Here is a 15210-nt window from a genome sequence, read left to right as displayed (position 1 = left end):
TAATGATTTATCTTTAATTTATTTATAATTTATTGTGACTTACAATAAGAGATACAAATTTTTTGATATTTTAAGATAAGTACTATTAAAGAGTCAATGGTCTAAATATACAATATGTACACTTAAATTAATTTTGGAATTTACCAAGAATCAAACTCTTAACCTTTCAGATGTAGAACTCTAATATCATGTCATGAAACCACTCATACCAAAAGCGAAACTTGATAGAACAATATAACACTAATAGTCATATCTCTAATACTTCTTAAACCTCCATTGTATACGTTGTACGTTTAGGTCATTGACTCTCTATACTTTCTCTCTTAAAATTATCCCATATAAAATTTCAGAACCAAACCCTCGTTTCAACTGCTTGCTGCCTTCTTCCTCTTCGCGGTGACCCTCCGCTTCTTCCCCTACCCTTGAGGCTTTGCTCTCAAAAATCACTGCCGTCACTGATGACGACATCACCACTGTTGCTCCTCTTCATAATCATCACCCTGTTCCTAATCAGTTCCCGCAGGTGTCCGCCGTTGAAGGCTCATCCTCCTCCACGGCTGAGTCTTTTGCCAATGGGATCATGCTGCGGTGGCAAGTGGAGTCTCAGCACCCTCGTTATCATCAGGAGGCAGTGGTGGTGAAGGAGAAGGGGCAGTTGTGCTGGCAAAGGGGAAGAGAAGGGCGGTGGAGGAACCGGTGGACAAGGCCAGCCTTCAGAAACAGGTACTTACCCCGTTTTTCAAATTTTTTTTAATAAAGTTTCATTTTTATATATTTTTATTTGATGTTTGAAAAATGGAGATTCTTATGTGGTAAATAAGGTTCACTATTCCTGGAAATTTCACTATTGGGGGCTTTACTGAATTAAAATTGAGATTTTTCTTCTCTTTTATTGATTAAGTTGGTTGACTGCAAGCTGAAAAGAAAAAGAAGAGGTTGAAGGAGGTATGTAATATATCTCACTTTCTATTAACTCAATATTGCTTTAGTATAGATAGTAGAGAGATATTTAAATTAGTTTATTATTAAGGCTGTGATTGTTGTATAGTAGGGTTTAAATGGTTTGAAATGGATATGACTGATAAGATGATATAATAGCGTAGTCTTATACATGTAGTCAATGCAATCTAGTTGGGAAAAGCTCTTTTTTTCTGTTTATGATGTGTTTGATAATAATCACTCCCAAGTTAAATAGTTAGTGCTATATTGGTTTGGTTAGGAACTTAGGACATAGATACTTCAAATATTTATTGATAATATTGATTTGATTTTTAATTTTGGTGGGGTGCAGAAGAAGGAGGTGCTTGATGAGAATGAGTGGTGGGACAAGATAGGGAAGATGAAGATGCTTGGGAAAAGAAGGAGGTAGAGTATATCTACTCTTTGCCTGATTATCGTGCAGATCTTGATGAGCGTCATGGATCAACACAGAAGAAGGTAGAGTATATCTATCCTTTTTCAATGTTTGATTTCTGTTTTTGTGTGGAAGGATTTAGAAATGTACTTAATTTTGTTAAGTGTTCTGCAGATTAGAATGTCTACAGACATTGAACAAAGAGTAGGAAATCTTTTGAATAACTCACAATCAGTGGGGGAAGCGTTTGCTAGTTTTCCTTCTGTATCCACTGACTTGGGACAGAAACAATCATTAACTGTTACGAAATCTCTCTCTTCACAACATAGTGATTCTTCAAAGGATAAATTTAATGTTGCTCTAAAGGAAAGGCAGGAACAACACAGCTTGCACAATTCATTCTGGAAGAGGAAATAGGATCTTTGCGCTGGGGTTTATTGCGAACTAATTTGTACTCAACCTTGTTGTAATTTATATTATTTGATACTAGTTTTTTTTGCCTATTTTATCGAGTTGTTTAACAATATTTGGATCTTATGCAACAATGTTATTTGATTTTTTTCTTAAGAGTTTACAAATTAGCTTATATCAGATATCACTAATCCAAAGACATACCAAGATGTTGAAATTTTTGGTTTTCAAGATCAAGATGCCTATTTAGCCCCTTATTGGTTTAACACTTAAATGGATTATTAATTCCCAGTTCCCTTAGGACAACTTCTATCTCAGTAATTAGTCAAAAGAAACAACACACTTTGTTTTATCAGTTCATAAATTGTTTTATCAAGTTATGAATAAAAGAGTTAGAGAGGATCAATCTTCACCAAATATTATTCTTGTTCACTTATTTAGTTTTATAATATTTATGAAACATTGTGACAATTCATCAAATGATATGATTCCAGTATGAAATTGATATTAGTGACCATTAACAACAATCTGGCCATGCATTTCTTTGCTATGTCATCAAAAGGGAATAATGTATATATGCTACAGCATTTGATAAAAGTAAGAGTTTTTAAAAGTGACTGTTAATGAAACTTTCCAACAAGATCAAGCCATGAAAATAGGAATTTTAGTATTAGAATAGAAATAGAATATTTAAATAAAGATTGAGATTGGTCATAATTATTTTCAATTGATATTTTAAAAAAAATATTAATTAACTATGTTGATAACTAGATTTTTTCAATTTTTTTTTCTATTTAAAAGTTAAGACACCCTTTGATCTGATGTGAAGCAAGTGCTATTGAGTAACCAAAAGTGATAAACCTTGTGAAAATTTTTGTTCACATGATGAGCACTGCAGAATATATAATGTTCATAGACATGGCATTCTCTTAAAATCACATAGAAATGCTGATAGATTAGAAAATGTGTAATAGGATTCGTAATGAATTTGTATAATGGAAAGAAAGTATACTGAATTAGTTTTGTATTACTAGTGAATAGCATGAATGAAAAGGAGTACGAACATAAACGTTTTCCTGCTTCAAGTGAGGGTTATACTCCAGAGCTAATTCTCTAATGGCCAAATGATAATTCTCTACTCTCTCTTGATGCTACTTTTACCCTATATCAATCATTCTCATACTCAAATATAACTAACTTTGCCACGTAGGCATTCTAGAAGCAATTTGTTACATCACATAATATTGGTGCCAAGTTAGGCACTTCTTTCTTCTAGGACCCAACATCTCTGGTCCATGACTCTCTTCTTTTTCATCTTCAATTGGTTCCTCTTCAGCTGGGCCTTGTTGGTTTGGATTTGGGTTTGTATCAATTACCCCCCTCTCCACTATGACCTTGTCCTCAAGGTCCACATCTGGAAACTCCCTGCTAAGTTCAACCATATCTACCCATGTGGTCTCATGGCGAGGAACTCCTTCCCAATCAACTAGGAGTTCAGTTCGAGGTCCTGTCGGAGTGGAGACAACACGACTTGCTATGATGACGGCTGGGCGTGGCTGCAGAAAAGACGGTAATTCAGCTGCAGATGGCACTAACAATGGTGGAGGACCGTGGAAGGGTTTCAGCACTGACACATGGAAGACCGGATGAAGGGCACACGACTCCGGTAACTCCAACCAGTAAGCCACCTTCCCTACCTTCTGAATGACTTTGTAGGGACCATAATATCTCTTCCGCAGTTTATTATGTGGCTCCAAGGATAGGGAGCGTTGCCTATAGGGTATAATCTCGAGTAAAATCCAATCCCCAAGGTTAAATCCCATGTCCCTTCTATGTGAATAAGCTTGCTTCTTCATTTTATCTTGAGACCTTTGAATAAAGTAAGTCAGTTCTTTATTCAGAACTTCCCTCACCTTTAAAATCTCATCCACCTCTATAACACTCGTAGTACCTGAGAAGTACCCAGGGAGTACATTCATGGGAAATCCAAATAAAGCTTCATGTAGAGTCATGATAATAGTAGAATGGTAGGAGCTATTGTAATAGAACTCTGCCCATGATAAATAGGAGGTCCACTGTTTTGGATAGGTGTGTGTGAATACGCGTAGGTACTGCTTAAGTGTGTTCGATTAACCACCTCTGTTTGGCCATCACTCTGAGGGTGATATGCAGAGCTATAAAGTAACTTAGTCCCACTTAATTCAAACAAACTCTTCCAAAATCGACTCAAGAAAATCGGGTCTTGATCCGAAACAATAGTAACAGGAAAGCCATGTAACCGTACTACTAAATTAATGAATACCTGTGCCACATCCTTGGCTGTAAACCCAGGTTTCAGAGCACTGAAATGATCCACTTTGCTGAAACGGTCTACCACCACTAAGATCCCTGTAAATCCAGCCGACTTAGGAAGTTGCACAATAAAATTCATGAAAATATCGGCCCATGGTCTAACCGGAATTGATAAGGGCTATAGCAAACTTTGGGACTTTGCAGGAATGTACTTAGTGACTTGGCACTCTTGACAATGCTCAACAAACCTGTGGACTTGGCTTCGCATTCCAGGCCAAAAAAATGACTCTCCAAGGACCTTGTAAGTCTTGAGAATTCCCCTGTGACCGCCCCTAAGTGACGAGTGAAACTCTTGCAACAATAATTCCCTCAACCCTTTGAAATCGGGAACCCAAACTCGTCCTTGATACATCAAAAGACCCTCCTTGACTGCATAATCTGGCCCCAATTCCCCCGTTTTCAACTTATCGTGGAGGCGTAGCATGGCTGGATCAGTCTGATTCCCTTCCAATAAATCCTCCATCAGTATGAGATGAATTGAGGTGAAAGCCCTGAATTCATGAGTCATAGTTTTTCTCTGGAGGCCTGGACAGTGCGTCTACCACCTGGTTTTGTTTCTCTGGTCTGTATTCTATGTCAAAATCATATCCTAGTAATTTGTGCAAATAAAATTGTTGTTCAGGGGTCAACACCACCTGTGTCAGCAGATCTTTTAAACCCTGATGATCAGTTTTTATGGTGAATTTTCTGCCTAGTAGATAATGACGCCATTTGACAACCGCCTGAGTAATGGCATACAACTCTCGAATATAGGCAGAAGACATAGCCAACTTCAAATTTAGTTTCTTGCTAAAGTAGGCTAAAGGGTGCCCATTCTGGGATAGGACAGCACCTATCCTGGTGTTAGATGCATTGGTCTCAACAGTAAATCTCTGAGAAAAATTCAGAAGGGATAGCACAGGTGTGTAAGTCATGGCTGTCTTCAATTTGTCAAATGCCATGTCCGCTTCAGCACCCCAATGAAAATTGTTTTTCTTCAGCAATTCAGTGAGTGGATAAGCTAGCTGGGTATAGCCCAAAATAAATTTTCGATAATAGCATGTTAACCCAAGAAAACCCCTCAATTGCTTAAGGAAAGTTGGTTTCAGCCAAGCTTGTATTGCCTCAATTTTAGAAGGGTCAACTTTGATTCCCATAGAGCACACAACATGTCCCAAATAATCAGCCTGATTTTGACCAAAAGAACATTTAAAAGCTTTAGCATATAGATCATGAGTACGTAAGACAGCAAGAGTAGTTTTGAGATGCTCCAAGCCTCCAAATGATCCGCCCATGTGCGGCTGTAGATGAGAATGTCATAAAAAAAACTGCGATGAATTTTCGTAGGTAAGACTGAAAAATCCGATTCATGATAGCTTGGAATGTAGAAGGGGCATTAGTAAGGCCGAATGGCATTACCACAAACTTATAGTGACCCAAATGAGTTCGAAAGGCTGTCATGTGCACTGATTTTTCATTCATTCTGATTTGGTGGTAGCCCAACTGCAGATCAATCTTAGAAAAATATTCGGCACCAAAGAGTTCATCAAGTATCTCTTCTATAGTTGGTATAGGAAATTTGTCCTTAACTGTAACTGCGTTGAGAGTCCTATAATCAACGCAAAAGCACCAACCACCATCCTTCTTTCTTACCAAAAGCACCGGACTAGAGAATGCACTATGGCTTTCTCTAATCACACCAGTTTCAAGCATCTCCGCGATCAAATGCTCCATATCCTCTTTCTAAAATTGAGGATATTTGTAGGGTCGTATCTTAATCGGTTGGGCACCCGGTATGAGCTCAATTTTGTGGTCAATCTCCCTAGTGGGAGGGAGCCGTGTAGGTTCCTCAAAAATCTGTTGGAATTCTTTCAAAAGCTACTGAATATCTACAGGGGTTGTTGGTTTGCTGTTGGTCTCTTCCTCAATCATTCTCAGGTGATAGAATGTAGTAATGACCTCATTTGTCACCAATTTCTGCAGCATTCTATTACTGAGCCCTTCTGATTGCAATAGCCTTTCTTCTTGTAACTTCATCTTCAGATCATGCACTACAAACTCCATAGTCAACAATCCATAATGAGTAGTGACATAACCAAGACCCATAAGTCATTGGACACCTAGAACCAAATCTGCACCTTGCAATTCCAACACATACGTGCTGATGTTAAACTTGTAGCCTTGGAGAATCAAAGCAATTTCCTCACACTGTGCCTGACAGCCAATACTATATCTATTTTCCACTAGTACTTGTAAAGGAGTCACATCACGCATAGGAATTGCAAGTCTCTGAGCCACACTAGTTTTAACAAAATTATGGGTACTGCCCCCATCAATCAACACCATTAGGGGATGGCCATTATATGTTCCCTTCAACTTGAAGGTAGTGGGCTGGTACTGCCCCACCATAGCGTTGAAACTAATCTCAGTTTGTACCGGTTCAATAATTACCGATTGTTCTGGTCCTTCAGTAATTACCTCCTATGCTGGTGGTTCCCTCAACAGTTTCTGCATTGCATCCTCTCCAATTAACAGATGCAGTGTGATTTTGCAGCGATAGAAAGGTGACCATTTATTTTCACAATAATAGCATTATCCTTTAGACCTCTTTAGCTTAACCTCCTCTGCTGATAAGTGTTTGTAAGGGGTGTTTGGGATGTGCTTATGTTGTGTTTGGGTTGTGGTTGGGTTGGATGCTGCTAGGGTTGTTGTAGGATTGTGTGTGTGTTTTGTTGTTGGGATTCTGTTAGGTGGTGGAGTTGGGGTACTGAAGTATGTGGTGGTGTTTCGACTGTTAGGGTTTGTGTATGGTTTCAGGATTTTAATTGAGTGTGTAGGGTTCGCAGCATGCTTTTGTTCATGCAATTTGGCTAAGGCTACCGCGGTATCATACTCTTGAGGTTTAGCTATCATCAACTCGTATTTGAGATGCTCTTGCAAGCCAGCAATAAACAAGGATACCAACCAATCCTCACTCAATCCAGTCACTTGGGTTAATAATTTCTCAAACTGGGTGTGATATTCTGCCACAGAATCAGTTTGTTTTAGCTCCTTAAGAGCTGCTTTTGGGTCATAGAAATAATTCTGGCCAAAACCAATTAACAATGCATTCAAGAATGAGTCACAAGTATGTCGAATATCATTTTTTACTAACCAATGATACCAAGAATAGGCAGAACTAGTTAAATGAAAAGAAAGCATCCTGATTCTCATCTCCTCAGGCACACTAAACCATTCAAAATATTCTTGCACCTTGAAAACCCACTCCTCAACCCTTTCACCATCAAAAATAGGTAGTTCAACACGCATACCTCTATTTCCCGAGTGGAAGTGATTAGAATGATGATGATGATGCTGCTTCTTGTTGTTCTCAACGTCAGAATCAGAGTCCTCTTCTCTAATTATTTTCTTTTTCTTCTTGGAATATGCTAACATTCCTTTGATTTCTTTCAGGAATTCCTCCATGGAATGCAAGTGATCATTAGTGTCAGAGACCTTACTGTTAATCTCAATCTGACCCCGCTGTAAGGCTGTAATTTCTGCTTGGGATCGTCGGAGTTCATCGGTATCCACCATCTCTCAATGAGAGCACCAATGATAGATTAGAAAATGTGTAATAGGATTTGTAATGAATTTGTATAATGGGAAGAAAGTATACTGAATTAGTGTTGTATTACTAGTGAATAGCATGAATGAAAAGGAGTACGAACACAAACGTTTCCCTACTTCGAGTGAGGGTTATACTCCAGAGCCAATTTTCTAATGGCCAAATGATAATTCTCTACTCTCTCTTGATGCTACTTTTACCCTGTATCAATCATTCTCATACTCAAATGTAACTAACTTTGCCACGTAGACATTTTAGAAGCAATTTGTTACATCACATAATCTTGGTGCCAAGTTGGGCGCTTCTTTCTTCTAGGACCCAACATCTCTGGCCCATGACTCTCTTTTTTTTCATCTTCAATTGGTTCCTCTTCAGCTGGGCCTTGTTGGTTTGGATGTGGGTTTGTATCAATTGCTCTTATATTTCAGGGAGCAACATTACATCTTACATCTTTTTTAATTCTAGAGAGAGAAAAATATTACATTTAAATTAGTATATTATGACCTGACTGGTTAAGGACTAATTCGTCGCGGATCTGAGCTCCATTTAAGGATCTGCCGCTGGCCAATGAGTTGCTGCATGCACAAGGCGGGATTCGAACTCCCGACACTTGCTTAAGCGGACGAGTGAGCTGACCACTCGACCAACCCAAGTTGGTTATATTATGACAGTTTATGCCAGCAAATTATCCTACAAAAGTTAACTTGATGGATTGTTGAGATGGTTGACGTGAAACTGATTTAGAAGCAGCAGTGACAGATGATAAAGATTAAGATTTTATTTGAAACTGTGCCATCAAGCAATACTTCTAACCAAATTAAGCTTCTAATTGTACCTGCAAAATTTGAGAAAGCAATATCTATTATGACATTCAACAAAGCACAAATCCATATTTAGATCAATTTACTATAATAGAAATACCCCTGAGAAACTATAAAGTGCAGCACATATTAACAGAGAAAACAACTTAATTTCAAATTTTAAGATAAACAAGAAAAATAATCTATTGAATATAGAAAAATATTACAGTTTCTTTCCACCATTTTTTTTAATTGCTTTATGTTTTTAATTGAAAAATCTTAAGCAATTGACAAATTCAGAAACTCATTGATCAAACCCTAAATGAACCCAAACACAAATCCATTGAAACTCTTGAAGTGTAGCGATGAAGGGGAAGATGGTGCTGAGGACGACGGAAAGACGCGGTGCACGATGAAGATAGAAAGAACGACGACACTCTGAAACTGAAAAGAAAATTCTCAAATAAATTGGCATTAGACGTGGGTTCTGTGAAAAGGGAAGAGAAAGAGAGGCTGATGGCAGTGGATATGGATTATTATTGATGGCAGTGGGTTCTGTGAAAAGGGAAGAGAAAGGCCGTGGGTAGAGATTATTATTGAGGCTGATGACAGTGGGTAGAGATTATTGTTGATGGCAGTAGATTTTGTGAAAAAGAAGAGAACGAGAGTAAAGAGTGTGTTAGTGGGTTTAGTCACCGAGTAAAAGTAGCAAATTTAGGGTTATCTAAATGAATTTTACAAATATTTATGATAAAAATAAAAATGTAATAATTATTATTAAACCTCATTTGGGGCCTATTTATAAATTATTTATTGTACTTATTACAAAAGTTCAAAACACACTTGAGCTTACTAAAAACAGACTCAATAATAATAGTTGACTAATAATTGATTAACTATATATTAAAACAACCATGTTACGTGTATATTAAAAATCAATTATCAATTTATTATTTATATAAAATATATATTATCATATAAAATATATATTACAAATAAACTAAATATTATATGTATTTATATATAAATATATAATAATTAATTTTATGTATGAATATAATATTTTTATATTACAAATTTATATAAAATGTAATTTCAAATATTAAATTAATACATTATAATTTCAAAAATTAGACAATCTTTTCACATCCAATAATAATGATAAGAAAGCAAATAGTTTTTTTTCTTTTTTTTTTTGTTACGTTTTTTCCTCAAGGAGAAAAGCAAAATATACCCCACTCTAAAGAATCCAAAGACCAATAATGAAGACAGGCAGAAAAAGAAAACCCACCCTCTCCGCTCATCACACTCATAATTCATAAATGAAGTTATAGAAGTTAATAACTCCCTCTCTCTATTACTATTTTATGTGGCAACAAAAAAGAGGCAAAATATGACAAATTTGACTATTCGATCTTCTATACTCACATTGATTATTCTGGTGATAATGATTTTATTAAAAAATTGTGTAAAAATAACATATTTAAGTATATACAAATACAAGTAGATGATTATTTATTCTCATAAAATATTTTTGTATGTAAAATATACAAATATATAATGACTAAATTTGTGATATATTTTTTATTTAGTTTGAGATAAAATAAATATAATTAACAATAAATAATTTACTTAGACGATTATTCTAATAAAAAATATTTAATTTTATAATATTTATTTATTTATTTAAATTTACAATAATATCATTAATTTATTTTAATTAATAAAAGAATATAAATCACAAAACCACTAAGCATATATACTCAATATTAAGAATGATGTTAAAATCCAATTTGACACTCATAAAATCTCATGTATCTTTTTAATTTATTTTATTTTTAATTAAATTATCATATGAAAATGAGCCCATTTCAATTCAGTCAACTATATTATTAATTACTTCATTTTTACTGTATCTATATTACTCCTAAAATAAAAAATATATATTTTTTACATTATATGATCATTTTTTACACACTTAATAGAATACAATTCAATTGGCTACTGTGTATTTATATTTTGGTAAATTATATAATAAAGATATAAGTTTATAAATTTTTTTTAATAGGATAAAAGAAAAATTAATAAAGATAAAATTCACATTTTAAATAATAATAAAATAATAAAAAATAACTATAAAAAAATTATACTCTCTTTATACCGCTTAAATTTTCAATAATCTATACACTAGAGTACCCCTTATATTTTATAGTCAAAGTTAACCTAATAAAAAGTATCAGTGTCAAAGTCGTCCCGCACATGCATTAACTACTCTTAATTGACATTATCAACTTTAATTTTACATTCTTCTCTTAAACAACATGATTTATAAGTATCAGTTTATTTGTGAATAAAATAAAATGGTCATATACTCATATATACATTCTTCTCTTAAATAACATGATTTATAATTTACCATATGTTATATATACTTCTTATTATAAAATATATACAATGCTCATATATACATCTTTTATATATATATATATATATATATAATATAACGGTTAAAATAGATAATTTAAATTTAATTAATATTTTAAATTTTATAAATAAAAATAAATAATTCAATTAAAAATTATTTTATAATATATAAAAATTAAATTTATTTTTTAGATAAACAAATTTAATTAATTATAATTTAATATAGCAATATAAATAATATTTATTATTAATTTAATATAATTATTTATATTAATTATAATTTAACATAATTAATTATTAAATAATTAATATAAATCATTAATTAAATAGAGATATAATTATTTAATATAATGATTATTATAATTATTAATAAATTAGTTTTAATTAAATAATAATTATTAATAAATTAATTATAATTTAATTATTTAATTAATGATGTTATCGTGATATATATTCATTTCTCAAAATAAATAATCATGATCCTGTTAGCCAATTTGAATTAATAATAAACGTCACTCTTGTACTGAGGGTGGAGCTACACATTATAGAGAAAGGGACAATGGTCTTTTCTAATTTAAATTTTTTACATGTAAATTATATATAAATTTTAGTTTAGTCTCCTCTTAAAATTTTATTTTAATTTTATTTTATCGTGTAAATATTTTTAGCTCTCCTCTAATATTTTCTCTAGTTCCGCCTCTGCTTATATTATATGTAATTTTTAAAAATTATAAAAAAGGTAAATAATTTTAAAAATATTAGAAAAAATTCTAGTAATTTTGTAAAAATTTGTTATAAAGAAATAGTGATGATAATAAAAAGTTAGTTGATGTATTATATTAATTTTTATTCCAAGTCACATTTTATTTGATGTGCATGTGCAAGGATGCAAGATTTGAATGGCAACAAAATTAGAGTGAAGGATTGTGCCTATAAAATGTAAAGCTCACACACACATTCATAACACACATCATATATTATCTTAGAACCCAACACGACATATATTATCTTAGAACCCAACACGGCTACCACCATCACATCCAACTCAAAACCTTAAGGTAGTAAGTTAATGAGTCTTTCATCTTATAAATTCTCATTTTTTTGACTCCTCTACCACGAATATTCACCTTGAATACCCCTCTGATACTACTTGTTGGGTCACCTTTGTCGAAAAGACTTTTGATACTTTACTTTAAATACCCATTTGATACCACTTGTTGAGAGGAGCTGGAAAGATGGGAGTTTATAAGATGAGAGACTCATGGTTTTGAGTTGGATGTGATGGTGATAGCCGTGGATAATAAACATCTCATGTCATAAAACTTGGCTTCTCCACCATGAGTATTCACCTTGAATACCCCTCTGATACTACTTGTTAGGCCACCTTTACCAGGAAGACTTTTGATACTTTATCTTGAATACCCCTCTGATACCATTTGTTGAGAGGAGCTAGAAAGAGGGGAGTTTATAAGATGAGTAACTCATGGTTTTGAATTGGATGTGATGGTGGTAGACGTGGATAATTAACATCTCATGTCATGAAACTACTTATCCTAAAAACTTAAACTGATTTTAGAGTTCACAAAGGATCAAATTCTTGACCTTTTAGATTTAAATCTTTGATACCATGTCATAATACCACTCATTTCAAAAGTTTAAACTGATGGGAAAAAGTAACACTAATGGTTATATCTCTAATACTGAATCGGACATCCCTAAACCTCCATTGTACACATTATACAAATATTTCATTGGCTCCCTATACTTTCTCTTTATAGACACAATCCTTCACTTTAATTTTGTCGCCCTTCAAATCTTGGTTCTTGTACATGCATTCATAAAATAAAATGTGACTTGGAATAAGAATCAATATAATATATTAACTAACTTTTTATTATCATTACTATTTCTTTAATTATAACAAATTTTTATAAAATTACTATGACTTACATTTAACTCAAAACCTTAAAATAGTAAGTTAATGAATTTTTCATCTTATAAACTCCTCAATCTTCTTTATTTTTTCCTCAATCTTCTTTAATTTTTTGATGTGAGACTAATTTCATACACTCCTCACACTTACAACATTAACACATCATCACATTTTTAAAATGGCAAAATCTTTCATGTTACTTGCTTGCTTACTTCTCGTAATCCTGGTAGCATCAAAGTCTGGTATTCTCCTCTATTTTTAATTTTCTTCTTCATTCTATCTCTCATGATGCTACCTGCTACTTGCTTCTATCTCATTCTTCAACCTTAGCTTAACCAATAAAATAATATACATTATATCTAAGTGTATTGTGTTTAATTTGCATTGTACATGTGTATATTATTGTTAGAGAAAGAGAAAGAAAAATTGCATGTGTTTGTTTATGGCAGAAAACGAGGATGATGGATAAGTCTGAGATTTTTTCAAACTTTCAAGGTTAAAATTGGCATTCTAACTTTTGAGGTCAAACGAGGGTGATGGATAAGTCAATAAAATTTTTTTCTTTTCACTTGTTCATCTCTTTGGTTCATACTTCTTAGTATTTTCCTTAGTTCCTTCCTCGAAAAGTAATTATATTTTAAAATATAAATAATAATATTATAAATTATTGTCTAAGAATTTTTCATCAAGACAATTTAGTCTTTAATAAATTTTATTAATCAATTGAGTCTCTAATTTTTTTTACATAAACTAATTTTTATGTCAAATTTTGTTCAAAAAATTAGACAAATCAATCTTTATCATTATTTATTAAAGGTTTAATTATTCTAATAATTTTTATAGTTTTGTTAAATTTGTAACTAGATAATTTTATTTTATTTTTCAATTGGATCTATACACTATTTTTTATTTTGTAATTAGGTCCTTTTTATGTTAAAAATATTAAAATGAATAGAATATTTTTTTAAAAAATATGTGGTCCAAAATTTAATTAAATTATTAGTTATAGATACCTTCAATTTATGGAGAAATATTAGTTAATTTTGATATTTTTAGACTAAAAAGTATCTAATTATTAAATTAAAAGTAGTATAAAAATCTAATTAAAACAAAAAAATTATAATAATTTAATTATAAATTTAATCAAATTATAAGAACTAACAGAATAACTAAATTTTTATTGAAGACATAATAGTTTCTGAGAATTTTTTTATTATATTTATCTTTTTGTATAGACAAATAATTTGATGTGAAAATTAATTATTTGTAAAAATTTTGGAACTGATTTGTCGACTAAAATTTATTAAAACTTACTTGTTCGACTAAAATTTTTTTAAAGATTGATTTGAAGTAAATATATCTTAACATATTTATTAAAAAAAAACGAAATATTTTTTAAGACAAAAGTAGTATATGTTATAAATTATATTATAAAAATATAATTAATTTGTATGTATTGTGATTTGTCTCTGTAACTAAAATCTTATATATAATAAACTTTGTCAAACCATTATTATATATTTATATCCCCCTTTAGGGTTTATTAATGGTAAAATAAATTGTCAGGTATGGCTCTGAAGATATTATGTGTAGAGGACAAAGATTGCAAAATTTTGTCTTGTACCCCTCAGCCAAAGCCATGCAGAAAGGAATGTCTTGTTGGACTTTGCGTTTGTAATTGTCACCGGCCAAAGAAACGAGTCTGACAATGAAGTGGATACTGTAATAAAAAATTTATAATTATTTTTATGTAATTTTTTTTAATTTTTGGATAATGAATTATAAAATTAAATTTTAATATATTATAAAAGTGTTGTTTTTATTTAAAATATAGTTAAATAAATAAATTATATTTTTATACAAAATATCTTTATAAAAAAATATTTTTGACATCTTTATTTAAATAACTCTCTTATAATAATACATACGGTATATATTAAAAACTCACATCAATTATCTTTGTATAAAATTAATAATAAAAATTATTAGATAATAATTTAGTTTAATATATTAAATTATCTAATAATTTTTAATTATTAATTTTATATAAAGACAAATTATATGTGACTCTCCAAAATATATATATGAAAAAAAAAGTTTAGCATTGTGATAATTCAAAAATAAGATGTAAAAATTCCATTATATTTGGGATTTTGATAATTTAATAAAATCTTCCTCAACAATTTATTTCTCTCTAGCATATTAAATATATATAAAATATCAATTATTAATTATTTATATAAAATATATATTAAAATATTTATGCATAATAATTAGTTTAGTGGTTGATTTTTTATATGTATATAATATTTTTGTATTTTTTAGTGTGTTACGTGCTAATGTTAGTTTG

At 31.6% G+C, this 15210-nt stretch overlaps 2 long non-coding RNA genes across 2 annotated transcripts; both read left to right on the top strand.

The window, feature by feature from the left end:
- Positions 1-295: 295 nt before the first annotated feature.
- On the top strand, positions 296-1921 carry LOC112792713 (uncharacterized). The gene is made up of 4 exons (XR_003197532.3): positions 296-723; positions 902-945; positions 1292-1437; positions 1529-1921. It is a non-coding gene; the product is annotated as an uncharacterized lncRNA (long non-coding RNA).
- An 11056-nt stretch (positions 1922-12977) lies between these two features.
- On the top strand, positions 12978-14660 carry LOC140184534 (uncharacterized). Its single transcript, XR_011881559.1, has 2 exons — positions 12978-13102; positions 14427-14660. It is a non-coding gene; the product is annotated as an uncharacterized lncRNA (long non-coding RNA).
- The last annotated feature ends 550 nt before the right edge of the window (positions 14661-15210 follow it).

This window comes from Arachis hypogaea, chromosome 1, assembly GCF_003086295.3.
Source record: "Arachis hypogaea cultivar Tifrunner chromosome 1, arahy.Tifrunner.gnm2.J5K5, whole genome shotgun sequence".
Taxonomy (NCBI): Eukaryota; Viridiplantae; Streptophyta; class Magnoliopsida; order Fabales; family Fabaceae; genus Arachis; species Arachis hypogaea.
Note: the sequence above shows the minus strand (reverse complement) of the source record. Positions and strands in the feature narration are given on the sequence as shown.